The sequence below is a fragment of the Lemur catta genome, chromosome 23 (genome assembly GCF_020740605.2).
Source record: "Lemur catta isolate mLemCat1 chromosome 23, mLemCat1.pri, whole genome shotgun sequence".
Classification (NCBI taxonomy): domain Eukaryota; kingdom Metazoa; phylum Chordata; class Mammalia; order Primates; family Lemuridae; genus Lemur; species Lemur catta.
The window spans coordinates 11048410-11062279 of NC_059150.1; the positions used below are offsets into that span (position 1 = coordinate 11048410).

Genomic DNA, 13870 nt, shown 5'->3' on the forward strand with positions numbered 1-13870 from the left:
CCCAGCACCCAGCGCACCCCTGTGGCAGCCCAGATCCCATGAACGGTAATTGCACTTACTTTGTCCCCCCGCCAGGCTGGGAGGCACTTGCCCCATTAGCAGCCGTGTCCCTACCACCTGGCACAATCTGAGAAAACTGATGCTTGGGCACATGAGCAGGTGGTGAATGAGCGAACAGACTGGTGTTTCCTCCCCCAGGCCACACCCCCTTCCTTGTGTCCCTCTTTCACCCCTACTCAGGGACAGGAGTCTGAATCCTGAGCCCCATCCTGGAGCATCAGGACAGCTCCCCACCCTCGGGCCGAGCCCCCCAGCACGGCCGGCTTGGGCATCGCTTCCAGGGTTGCTCCTGGACCCGCCCGCCTGAACGTTTCGGCAGCCTCATCATCCAGGCGGTGTATAAAAATAGCAGTTCCCATGGCAACCACCACAGCTAATGGTAACCAGGGTGGGCGGCCTAGGAAAGCCTTGAGGCTGAGAGGAAAACAAACGTGCCCTCCCTGGTGACTCTCTGGTCCCAGCTGCTCAGGGCACCCTCTGAGCTGCCTCTCCTGTCTCTTGGCTTCCTGGAGACCACCTGCTCTGCTCAGAGCCCCCAGAAATGAGCTGCCCCATCTGCCCAGACCATTCATCCCTGCCAGTCCCGGGTTGCTGCCCCTGCCCCCACCCTGTGGGGTCACTGAGGGCCCCTTCAGGCTGCCCTGTCCTGTCCTGTCCCTTCCCTGAGTGGCGAGAGGATTCAGAAGCCACTGGCAGGAGACTCAGTCTTGCTGCCAGAGGTGGAATAGCAGGTGTGCCGGGTGTTCCGCTGTGCTGGGCTTGTCCAAGCCCCTGCCCGACAGTTTGGGTCCCTGCCTATGTCCTCGGCTTCCCCAGCTCTGGGCACCCACCACCCTCCAGCTGGGCGCGTGGCCATTGCTGCCCGAGGCCCTGCTCTTGTCACCACCGCCTCCTAGGATGGTTGGAGGGCGTGGGGCTCCCGCAGGCTGAGGCCTTGGGGTGCAGGAGTTGGGGGCCCGAAGGCCTGGAGGGCATTGCCAAGAGGGAGGCCTAAGCTGGCTGCAGACTGTTCACAGGAAGCCGGGCTCTAGGGGACCCCAGGAGAGGCAAAAGCCAGCAGCTGACACACCGAGCAGGGCTGGAGGCAGAGCCTGGAGTGTGACCCTGAGGTGTCAGACAGCGGAAGTCCGAGGTCTCCAGTGGGCAGGTGGGGGGTGGGGTCCTGTTCGCAGCTGGCCTGGTCAGCCAGGCTGCCGCCTCCTCCTCCGGTATTTGTCAGCCAGTCTTTTGCTCCCTGTCACCCCCCCACTTCCTGGAATATTGGGTTTGCTGCAACTCCATGGCTGTGGTTCCCTCTACACAGGCAAACCCACCCTGTCATGGCCCCAGCTGAAGCCAGGCTTCCTGCCTCGGAGGTCCCGAGTGCCTTGAGTCTAAGTCTGCTGCTGTGTCCATGCTGTGTCCAGTGGCAGCATTGCACCAGGCCAGGCACGAGCCGTGCTGGCACTCAGTGTCTGCTGCTTCGTTTCATTCTCTGCAAGGAGGCACTAACATTTTACAGATGACAAAGTGGGTCTTAGGAGGAATAAGTTACTTGCCTGGGAAACCACACCTCTGACAACTTGGAGGTGCTGGAGCTGGGATCCCAAGGCAGGTCTTACTTCCACCCTGAGCGCTTTCCATTCTGCCTGGTTAGACTCCTCGTACCTGAAGATCGAGCCTTCTGGGGGAGCCCCAGGCAGGGCAGCTGGAATTAGGATGTGGCACGCCAGGCTGGTGGCAGAGCTGCTAAAATCCCGGGCGGGGCAGGTATCTTGAGGTCCTTCGGAGAAAGACTTTATTTCTTTTCTTTCCTTTCCTTCCTTCCTTTCTTTCTTTTTCTTTCTTTTCTTTCCTTCTTTCCTTTTCTTCTTTTCTTTCTTTCTTTCTTTTTTTCTTTCCTTTCTTTCACATAGTTTAATCCTCTAGTCAACAAGTATTTATTGTGCTCTAGTCTTCACAGAATTCTGTGGCAAGCAAGACATGCTGTCCTTTGAGAGACTCTCTAGAGCTAAGGATGTGTGATGCAGGTCAGGGTACCCATGGCATCACCCAGAGGGGCAGTGGGACCCAGCCCACCAGTGGGAGCTCAGACCCTGTGGTGGCAGCTGCAAGCCACCAAAGACATGAGAGGGTAACGATGGCCAGGGAGGCTGTCATGCCCACCTGGAGGCCAGGTGAGCGGTAGCTGGGGGCTCCATTGGCTCTTCTCCCCCATACTCCTGCTGCATATGTCACCCAGGGCCCTGAGGTAGAGGATTTGACCTAAGCACTGAGGAGTCTCTTACTACCCAGGATCCCTGAAATACATCTGTCGCCTTCCTGCCCAAGCCCCCTCACTTCCTCCCCTTTCCCATGACCTTCTCCTTAACTGTCAGTTATAACCCTCTTTCTGATTCATGCCACTCCACTCTCTCTACTATTCCTTCAAAACTGAAGCAGTTTCCTTCTGTTAAATAAAATGTATGGAGGCCACTGATTCGGACTGAGCTCCTGCACTCCTGCTCCCCAACAGACCAAACCAAGATGGAGTCACTCATGCTAAGGTTCCACGTCACCAAAACTGAAACCTAAGCTGTTTACTTGTAAGATCTGACTTTCTGAGAAATCAGGAGAGAGATGAAACCCTTTAGGCTAACAAGATTCCCTATAAGGAAAGTAACTTTGAAACTACCAATCTGCATCTTGTTCTTTGTGTTGCTTTCCTCAGTCTTTTCTGCCTATAAAGCTCAGCTCATGGGAGCTCCTTTCTGTTTTGTAGACTGGATGCTGCCCAGTTCTTGAATTGCTAATAAAAGCCAATTTGATCTTTCTATTTTTAGTAGAGACGGGGTCTCGCTCTTGCTCAGGCTGATCTCAAACTCCTGAGCTCAAACAATCCGCCCGCCTTGGCCTCCCAGAGTGCTAGGATTACAGGCATGAGCCACTGTGCCCAGCCTCGATCTTGAAAACTCAATTTATTGAAATTTTGTTGATACTTCCCACAACTTATTAATTAGACCTGATTTTACATATCCATCCGTCAACAAACCAGATGCATATTTCATGCCTATTATGTGTCCAGCACTGCAGATCCTAAGGTTGGGGTGGGGTGGGAGGAAGGAATGAGAAAAATAAATGTAGGAGCCCACTGTGCTCTTAAGGGTCCCCAAGGAAGAGAGCTGTAGGCTAAGTTGCAAAGTGGTTTCCAGGAGCGGGAGATCTGCAGAGACCCGGGCCACAGGATCCTGAGCAGGGCAAGCAGGGTAAGAGCTTGCCAAAGGCTCTGGGTTTTTCATGGAAACTTCCGACCTGTTCTAACCCAGCAGCACCTACTTTCACGGGGCAACAGTGCCCCCTCGTGGTAGGTTCATGGAACTCTCCGGCAGCTGTTCTGTAAAGCCCAGAGGATTAAGCTCCGCTCAAGAACTTCTATTTTGGGTTCCCAATATTTCCATAATGAAATGCTAACAGGAGCAGCCAAGTGGATTCCCAAAGGACCTGAAATTGGCTCTGCCAAACTCCCGTGCTCTCCAGCTCTCTGTTCCCCCGGGGTCAGATCTGCGCTTCATTCTCTAGGGTAGCGCTCTGTTCCATACGGTTTGATGAAAGGATCCCAGGGGCAGCAACTATATGTCCGCTTTGCAGGGCGCCGAGTCTGGCTCCAGAGGGAAGGTTGTGTGCACAGAGTGACGTGTTGGAAAGAACACTGGATCCAGGATCAGGAGGCCTGAATGCTCACTCCACGTCAGCCGCTAAGTAGCGGTGAGATAATAATTACAATAATAGCTACGTTTATTCAGCATTTACTGTGAGTCAGGTATTGCACCAAGAGCTTTACATACATTGTTGACTTTGAGCCTCACAACAAGCCTGTGAAGTTGATAGTGCTATTATCTCCATTTTACAGAAATCAAGGCACAGAGAGGTCAAGTAATTTTCCCAAGATCACACAGTGTGTGGCAGAGTTAGGAACTGAGTTCATGTTCCGGGGGATCCACTATGCTACACTGAACTATAGGCCTATAAGAATCAGAAACTAGTGTCAGGGTCCAGAAATTGGTGTTTTCAAATGTTCCCCAGGAGATTGTGACATGGAGCCACCCTTGGAATCTATGGGTTACCACCAGCTCTGACACTCAAAGGGCCCATTGCTTTCCAAGGCGCAGGACATGAAGTTGTGACGAGGGGAGAAGCTTGGGTTCAGGCCCTGACCCCCACGGGTGTACAGGGCTGTACAGGCCCACAAGCACCAACACTTTCATGGCAGAGGGATCATCCTGCCCCCTGTCCTCTAGCCTGGAAATGGCTCATAGAAGAGAACAGCTGCCTTCCACAACATTCTTCAGAGTCTATTATGCCGCACTCCCCCCCTCATTCACAGATCCATCATCTGTCCATTTATCGCACTCTTCTAGAACCATTTTATAGTTCTTAATGGATTCCCCTGACAAACACTTGACAGTTACAATGTGCCAGCTCTGCGTCTGCAGTGGTGGAGGAAGCTGGTGTGTCCCCGTCCTTGTGAGTCGACTGTCTGGAGGAGGAGACAGGCCACCAACAAACCATCAAAACACCATGACATGTGTCCTGAAGGACACAAAGTGCAGAGGTGGAAAACAATAGGGTGGCGGAGGGACCTAATTAGCCAGAGACCAGAAGAATGTGGCCAGCTTGTACCTCCTGCTGGTAAATGAGCTCCGCTGTGTCCACTGCGTGCCAGCAGTTTAGCGCAGAGCTTGCTTGCTTTCCTCTGAGCCTCTGCAGCTGCCCCAGGACGGCGGGGTGGCGTAGTCACTGCTGCTATCGCCCCCCGAAGGCCCAGGTGTCCCTCCGGAGACGGGGACCTCTGAGCTTCCTTTTCACAGAAAGGACTCAAACCAGTGGCTGTTTGGGGGTAGGGTGATGACGGGTGATGTTTAGGGCTGGCAGTCTGAACTCAGAAAAGTCCCCAAAGTCAGGGCCTTGAGGTTTGCTGACTTTGCTGTGATACCCGAGGGCAGGACCCACAATCCGGTCTGCAGGGAGGGTGCTTATGGCCCAGGTGTGTGCGTATACCTGTGTGTACGGGGTGTGTGTGCACACATGCACACATGTGCGTGCGAGCAGCCTCCAGCTCCAGCTCCTGGGTGCACTGGTCTTTCTTCTGTTCTCTGTTCTGTGTTGGGGGACTGGGACCCAGCAAGGCACTTGGCTTTGCCAGCTGCTCCGTGTCAGACTTAGCCAATAGAGGGTGCTAGAAGGACACTGGAAAGCTGGAGGGGGAGACCTGCTCCTTCCTGTTTACTCCCTGTTCCTGGGAATGGCCCCTGTAGGACTTCACCCCGGCAGCAGCAGTTCCTTCCCACAGCGGCAGCTAAATTGCATTTATAGTCTTTGCAGCACTTGTAGAACCAACTTCATCACCCCCAGCTTACAGGTGTCAACACCAGCCAGCAGGAGCTTCCCCCTCAGATGTCTCTGTCCCAGCCCTGCAAGAGATGCTCCTCTGTCTCTAAGGTTTGGTCATTCCAAATGCTCCCGTTTGTTGCCTTGCCCAGGGGTGGCAGTGCCTCCCCATGAACCTTCTGGCATTCTCTGGCATTCATGTTAGGAGATCCAAACCACTCCCCGGGCCATGGGGGGCCTTTCATGCCCTGGGGAGTCCAGGGGAGAGCAGAAGCAGTTGTCTGACTCCCCCAGCGGTTAGTAACTGCTCTACCCTGAGAAAGAAGGGCTGGTTTGTCCTCGGAGAGGGCAGTGACTCTGTTCGTGGCTCTTCCCCGGGCAGCCCCTCACATCTCAGGGAGGGGGGCCGGGTGCTGTCCTTTTCCAGCCATCTAGCACACACACACCAGCCCAGCCTCCCTGCTGATCTGCACCTAACCTCTGGCCTGGCCTCCAGGTGCTCCCAGCAGGAGAGGCCACGGGCTCCTCTGAGGCTCCCCAAGTGCAAGCAGATCTGATGGGGAAGCTGGGCAGAGGGTGGAGAAAAACTTGAGTGAGACCCTGGGGCTGTTGGAAGAGGAGACAAAGGCGGCTGCCTCCGATCCTGGGAGTTTCTGTTTCCTTTCCCGTTCACATCTTTCTCACTGATAAAATCTCTTTTCCTTGAAGTCATTAGACTGCGTCTTTGTTCTTGCAAGAACCCAAGAAAGAAAAGAAAAGAAAAGAAAAGAAAAGAAAAGAAAAGAAAAGAAAAGAAAAGAAAAGAAAAGAAAAGAAAAGAAAAGAAAAGAAAAGAAACCCAACGTCCACCGAGGGCCTGCTGTGTGGCAGGATAGGCAGGAGACTGAACATACTTGCAGCCCTTGAGGCCTGATTGAGCAGGTCTGGCTGATGGGGGTGCTGAGGGGCGGGGGTTGGGGGGGCAGACAGTCTCAGAAGAGAGAATAATGAAGCGCTAGATGACAAAGCCTCCACAAAGCAGGTGGCCCGCCGGGCAGGATCACGGCAGCTCTTTGCCTGTATCAATTTTCCTTCTGTCTAGCTCTTCTGGTTTTGTACTGGGGGGGGTGGAATACAGTTTCTGTTTGTGTTCTCATTTTCATAATTTTAAAAGCTTTATTGAGGTATAATTGATATAGGACAAATTGCACACATTTGAAGTGTGCATCTTGATGAGTCCGGACATAGGCACACACCTGCAATACTGCCACCTTAATCCAGGCACTGAACATATCCATCACCTCCAAAAATTTCCTTGTGTTCTTTTGTGTTTGTTTTCTTTTTCTTTCTTTTAGAACACAACATGAGATCTATCTTCTTAAATATATTTTAAAGGGCACAATACTGTATTGTTACCTATAGACGCCATGTTGTACAGCGCATCTCTAGAACTTATTCATCTTGCATAACTGAAACTTTCTACCCATTGAGCAGCATTTCTCCATTTTCCCACCCTCCCCCAGACCCCTGCACCCACCATTCTACCTACTCTCTGCTTCCACGACTTTGACTGTTCTAGATCACGGGGTATTTGTCTTTCTGTGCCTGGCTTGTTTCACTTAGCATAATGATACCCTCTAGGTTCATCACGTTGTTGCAATTGGCAGGATTTCCTTCTTTTTAAAGTAAATAATATTCTATTGTATGTATGTGCTACATTTTCTTTATCCATTCATCTGTTGAGGGATATTTGGGTTGTTTCCATATCTTGGCTATTGTGAAAAGGAATAAATACAGTTTCTCAACCCAAAGCAAACAAAGAAACAGTGTGCAAAATAGAGCTCTGTTGACAGAAAGGCAGGCGGGGAGGGTAAACACTGGCTGGCATACAGTACATATCAGGCTGCTGAGAGAACTGTGACGTCCCAGACGCACCTCTTCCGCCAGGCCCAGCCTCCCCAGGGACGTTTGTCAGCGCTGTGCAGAGATCTGCCCCGTCGATGCCACCCGGTTCCGGTTCACGGAGGGTGCTGTTCTGCCAGGGGTGTGTCGGAAAGGACTGATGCGACATGGGCCATTGTGTCTGGCTCTTTCTGCACCGTTTCAAAACTCTCTGATAGCTACCAGCCCTGCGCCTGCTGACGCCCATCTCCCCGGCCGTGCAAGTCACGAGGAAAATGGTCCCAGACAGCAACTAACAGTCTTTCTCAGACTGTGCACTTGCCCCAGCCTCTGTGCAGGGCCTCTGGGGTCGTCCCAGGAAGGATCCTACCTGAGCTCGGGAGCTCACCCACCTGCCCAACTGCAGCCACATGAGGGGACCTCTGCAGCAGCTGCCCTCGGTGCCTCCAGAGCTCCAGAAGGTGCCACACCACGGGTGGGGGAGGGGTGCTGCCCGTGAGGGTCCCCTCCCCCACACAGTGCACCGCACCCTCCTCAGAGGGGACACGCCTGTGTCTGCCCCAGGCCATGTGTCAGTTCCAACGCTGTGTGGCCTTGTGCCTCCTGGGTCCCACTGAGATCCTTGGGCGCACAGGCTTTCCTGCCATCTCCTTAGGCTCAAGGCTTCCCGGGCTAGAGGCTGACCTCAGGGACCAACGCCAAGTGGTCCTCCTGTCCCTCCCCAGGAATGTGCTCATCACTCTTGGACCAAGACCAGCTACCTGTTCTTTTCAGATGAGATCTTTCTCAAAAGACGCCTTAGTCCTTCATACCTGTGGACTCCTGGGGTCCCAGCCCGGAAGATATGTCTGAATCTCAGAGCAAACATAAGTGTTTGCTTAAAGTCCAGGTGTTATGGGTGGGGAAACTGAGGCCCTGAATGTTGGATGACTTGTATGAGGTCACACAGTCTCCAGACCCCCAATGCACAGTCAGACCTATGCTCACAACACAACACTGTGTTACCCGTCCCCTCGAGGTTGTGCCGGAAGCGTACGCTTTGAGCCTCACCTTCTTCCATCCGGGTCCTCCCAGGCCTCACGGGGCTGCTCCGAGGTGTGGGCTGCAGTGGTTCCCAATCGGGCCCAGCACCAGAATCACCTGTGAAACTTCGAGAAACACAGGTGCCAGGGCCCAAGCCCAGGGACTTCCTACTCACTAAATGCAGGTGGGCCCAGGTGCACACGTACCTGTGCAGTTGATTCTCATTATTTGGGGAGTTCTGTTTTGCAAAGTCTCTGTGAACACTGGATTGGCAGATACTGAACCTTTGCTCCTACAGGAAACACAGGGTTAGACTCCTGCCAGCCTCTGGTCACCACCCACGCGTAGCCTCGTTTTATGTGTGTTTCTGTAAAACACCTTCTTTACTACCTATTGTTGGTTCCTATTGTTGGTTTGTTGACATTGAACCCACGGCCAACAGCACTGCAACTTGTGCCTGAATGAAGCTTATCTAACAAGAGTGTTTTCTCTGTGAGGCGCATCCCGCATCCCGGCCTTGTTAGGGATGTTAGGGAGGGTGGGACAGCACTTCAGCACTGTGCTTGGGGCCATTTTAAACAGCAAAATCACCGACACAAAGCACACAAATGTGAAAAACTCGGCAGTAAATAGACTGCAAAAAGGACCGTTGTTTACAGTGTGGCAGCAGGAGAAGGCCAGCACACTTTGTTCCATCTCAGCTGGAGCATGAGTGTTGAGTGTCTCTAATTCTTCCCCACCCTGCATGCCTATGAATGACCCAACAGCGCGGCAAGCATTGGTGTGAGGATCACAGGTACATTCTGCAAGTAGGCGAGTTTGTAAATACAGAATCCATGAATAGTGAGGTTGGACTGTATTTTGCAAGCTCTGTTTGCCCAGGGGCGTGCTGGGTCTTGGAGCAACGGGCGGTGGGAGTTGGCAGAGCGTGGGGAAGGCGCCAGGGCGATGTGCAGTGTGGGCGGGAGCTGCTGGGGAGGGGGCGAGAGGCCGGGTGGTGGCCACTGAGGGCCAGGGACCAGGCTGCGCAGCCGCAGCGCTTCTGGGCTGTGACGTCTGCCCTCCCCTCTGCACCCAAATCACCACAGATCTCAGACTTCCATCCTCAGCAGGCTGGTGACTCGGGATTCAGAATCTGGTTTCCCATAGAAACCGTGGGCTGGTCCCCAGCTTGGGTCACCAAGGTCCATGTCACACCTGGCTAGATGAAAAGGCACAACGAGGGCAGCCCTGTCCTACAGCCGTGGCGCATGCAAGATCCTGGAAACCTACCTAGTGGCCACCACTATTCAGTCAAACTCTAACCAATCTACACCATGGCTTGAGGACTGGAGGACTCAGAAAAGAGGAACACTGTTCCAGAAAATGACAGGATCACAGATGCTGTGGAAAAGATCATGGGCTTTACCTGACCTGGGTGAGTCCGCATGACACCCCTTACTAGCTGTGTGACTTTGGGCAACATACTTAACCTCTCTGAGCCTCAGTTTTCTCAACTTTAAAATGGGACAACAATACCTTCCTTGCTTTGTTGCTGTGAGGATTAAATCGGATACTACATGCGAAGGGCAGTGTCTGGCCCACAGGAAAACCTCTGGAAGACGCACTGCATAGCGGTTTAAAGCACAGACTCTGGAACCACATGGCTTGGGTTACAATTCTCTTTAGTGGCTGTACGCAAGTTACTTCATGTTTCTGGGCAGAATTTTTCCACCTGCAGAAGGGGTTCACTGACATTCTCATGGGGCTGTCAGGATGACGAAGTGGGACGGCCCATGCCAAGGCCTTAGACCATGCCCGGCCTTTGTGAGGACGGTGCTAGTGCATTATCTATTAGATCCGTCCTGACAAGAGTGAGCCCGTGTCTCCTGTACCCGGTGGGCTGGGGGCATGGCGCCGAGCAGTCAGAGCCTGTTGACTGGTCTGCAGGAGACCTTAACCCTATTCTCCCTGCACCTGTCTGTCTAGTTTCTTCCCCAAATTCTCCCAACCTGGATCTTCCACCCTTTTCACCTTCTGGTCCCAGTCACTGTCTGTGGCCTCCTCAGACACCTCTCTGTCAGCCCATGGCAGCCCTGGGAGCAGGGCTGCTGGACTTCTGCAGCCCCGAGGGGGACCTGGGTCTGCCCTCTGCCCGAGAATCCCCATTAGTCACCCGAGAAGATGAGTGTCCCCCGCCCTGGCTTTGCAAGTGTGCGCACATGCCAGTCTCGGGTGATTCACCTCCCGCCCCGTGTTGTTATCCTAACTCACAACAGAGGCCCTGTGTGCCGCTCCTGCGTGTGGCGTTTCTTTCCACTCCATGAGTCAGAAAACACCGTCACTCAGCCATGTGATCCCCCAATCTCCTGCCAAGGAACTGTGTGCAAAGGATTGCTGGAAAACCCTCGAAGGATGGGGGAGGGCAGCCGAGGTTGCCAGAAAGGGGGCCGAGCTGAGAGAACTGAAATCATCATCAGGAAAAGAGCATGAGGGTGCTCTGGCTTTACGAGACCGGAGACCCGCCCACGAGAGCAGCTGCTGGTGGGTGAAGGGCCCTACCTCGACCGCATGCGGATGGCATTTCCACCCACTCCACCCCTGCAAAAACAACGTGATTATTACAAATGTCAAGCTTGTTTGTGCAAAAATTCTGATCAATACAGAAAACTATAAAACAGAAAGGACGTATCTCCCGTGTGCCACCGCCAGATGTCGTTTTAATCCATTGAGACGTTTTTCAGACGCCTTCAGGCTCCGACCTGCCAGGCTGCAGTTCACTGAGCTACTGGCTGCAGCCTGGGGCTGCCCCGAACTGTGCCTCCAAACGCCACAGGGCAACGGGTCAAATCTGGGCTTCAGGGCTGGGTTCTAGCCCCAACTTGGCTGTTAGCTTGCTGTGTGCTCTCAGGCAAATCACTCTGAGTCTTATTTTTCTCTTCAGTTAAAAATGGGATAATAATTGGGTAGAATTGTGGAGAGGATGAAAGGTAGGAGGGGATTTGAAAACAACTGCAAAATCACAAAACTTTCTTCAGTGTGAGGGAAGTGCTGGCTTGGTACTGGTTCCCAGGCACCAGCTCATTCTACCCCACGTGTGGTCTGGAACCCGGCTCTCCTGTTCCATGATTGAACTTGGTCTGCCCATGTTAGCCAAAGGCCTTTCCCAGACACCCCCAGTATTGGCTCAGAGCAGGGGGGTCTCAGGCTGTGGCTCCCAACTGACCACCTTTGAGACACCACCCCTGAACCCCAGTGGTGCCCAGGTGGGCAGAAGAATTCAAAGCTCTTTTTTGTGGCCAGTTTGGAGCCAAGATAACTCTCCCCGCATTCCCCACTCTCCAAAGTGGATTTGGGCATGGCCGTGCGACCAGCACAGAGGCAGGAATAGCAAATGGTCAAGAGCGTAGACTCGGGAGCCAGCCTGCCTTGGGTGGAATCCACTCTTCTATGCCTCAATTTCCTTATCTGTAAGATGGGGACACGATAATATTTAGTTCTTAGAGTTGTTACTGATCAATATGCCAGTTCTTCATGCTAAACAAGAAGGCTGCTGATTTGCCCACACAAATTCGGCTCCAACTCTCACTGGGAATGGTCGGTGTAAAGCATAGAGCAGCCCCTACCAAGTGGTCTGGAAGGGGCCATGAGTGTTAAAAGCCTGGAGTCAGTACGTGGCAATGAAGACCCCTGCAACATGAGATGCTAAAGGTGGATCCCAAACACTCTCACCCAAAGTAAGAGGGGTCCTCAGGCTCGATAGCACTTAGGAAGTGAATATTAAGACTGATCATTATCTAAATCATATTTCTGCTGATCCACATGCTTTCTGTGTCCATCTTCACAACAAAGTTAACTGCCTTTCAGTTCTCACCAAAGTTCTCTGCTGGTGGGGCCGTTTTACCCCTTCCCCGGTTCCTGCACGTGCCCAGAGGAGAGAGCACCGTGGATGGATGGATCAGCGAGTGCAAAGGTCTTCAGATGCGGAGTTCCCAGGCCACAGTGTGTATCAGTCCTCTCACATAATTTCTGCAAAGCCCAGCGTTAAAGACCCTTCCAAGATTGTTGTAGATCTCTGAATTGCTGTCAAGATATTTGAGCCCAAAACATGTGGGCAGGTCAGCAGCCTTCTTCCACGCTGTGCAGAAAGGGGACTGTGGGTGCCCGGGTGCAGCTTTGCAATACCAGCATCATACACTGTGCCCGGTGTAAGTCTTGGATGAATAAATAAAGGATGGATGAGTTCCCTTCATAACCACTGATGTTACTTAGTGCAGGGCCTCAGCTTCTCTCCTCTCCATTCCATATTCCACACTGTTGCTAGACTCTTTCTACAGTGCAAATTTGATGATGTTACCTTCCAGGAGGAATCCCCCTCTATTACGCCCCTGCTTAAACCCTTAGAAGGTTTTCCACTCTCTATGATGCATTCCAAACTCCCCCGAGGCAAAGCCTCAGCCCAGCTCTCTGACTCATCCTTCACCAACCCCTCCAAAGCCTACCCTCTGGTCCTGTCAAACAACTTGCATTCTCTGATGGTCGCTATAGTCTCAAGTCTGCATGCTTTTCCCCATGCCGTTCCCTGCTCCTTGCCTGTCACAGCTCTTCCAGCCAGGCTGGCCCCATTATAAAGAATCGCTATGCTCAGTGGAAGCACTGTGTCCTCTGACCTGTAGAGCCAGGAGGTCCCTCTCTGTGCTCCCACATGCTGTGACATTGCTCTAGGGAGGCTGCTGAAAGGTTTGCGTGGCTTGCCAGCTCTGGCCACTAGGGGGCAGTGGAAGGTAGACGAGTGTCTGGCTTGGGCGTCTGCAGACTTCCCGCTCTCCCTCTGTCCCTGCAGACGCCCCTGTGCCTCACTGCTGGAACGTGGCAGGTCTCTGGGCCTCTGCCACGCCATCGTCACCCTTTTATGCACAGAGCTGGCCCAACTATCATCCTTAACCATTATTTTCATCACCTTTCATCACAGACACACACACATAAAGACATATTGTGGTTGTGGTGTGGGCATAGATACAATTTGGAATTTTACCGTTTTGGCCTATTTTGAAATCATAAGCATTTTTTCAAGTTGCCATTCTGGCTGTATAAATATCAGTATGAAGAAATGTCAGCTAGGGTTTCCAGGGCTCACCAGCCCTTCCATCCCGTCCAATCCCCCTACCCTCTCCAAGATTCCACTGCTCCTTTGAGGCTGCAGTTCCGGCCAAGTCCCCAGCCTGCTGCCCACCCCATCTCTCTGACGCGCTGCCATGTCCCTGGGGGAAGACAGGGCCATAGATGCCTCCTTCCCTTGAGTCTATTTGTTTCCTGTGGTGGCTGTAACAAATTGCCACAAACTTGGTGGCTTAACACAACAGAAATGTATTCTCTCGCAGCTTTGCAGGCCAGAAGTCTGAAATTAAGGTGTCAGCAGGGCCACACTCCCCATAGACACTCTAGGGAAGAATTCATTCCTTGCCTCTGCCGGTTTCTGGTGGCTGTCAATGTTCCTTGGCTTGTGGCTGCGTCACTCCCATCTCTGTCTCCCTCTCCCTATGGCCTTCTCCTACGTGTCTGTGTCAAATCTCCTGATTCA

At 52.8% G+C, this 13870-nt stretch overlaps 1 long non-coding RNA gene across 2 annotated transcripts in view; it reads right to left on the minus strand.

Annotated features, from left to right (window-relative positions):
• LOC123627072 overlaps positions 1-13870 on the minus strand; it is an 84827-nt gene that overhangs the window by 5842 nt on the left and 65115 nt on the right. Inside the window, exon 4 of one of the 2 annotated variants that reach the window (XR_006731118.1) lies at positions 8354-8602. The exons of the other annotated variant lie outside the window; for it this stretch is intronic. This is a non-coding gene — a long non-coding RNA (uncharacterized LOC123627072). Of the gene's footprint in view, positions 1-8353; positions 8603-13870 lie in introns of those variants that run through there. 2 annotated transcript variants of the gene reach the window in all.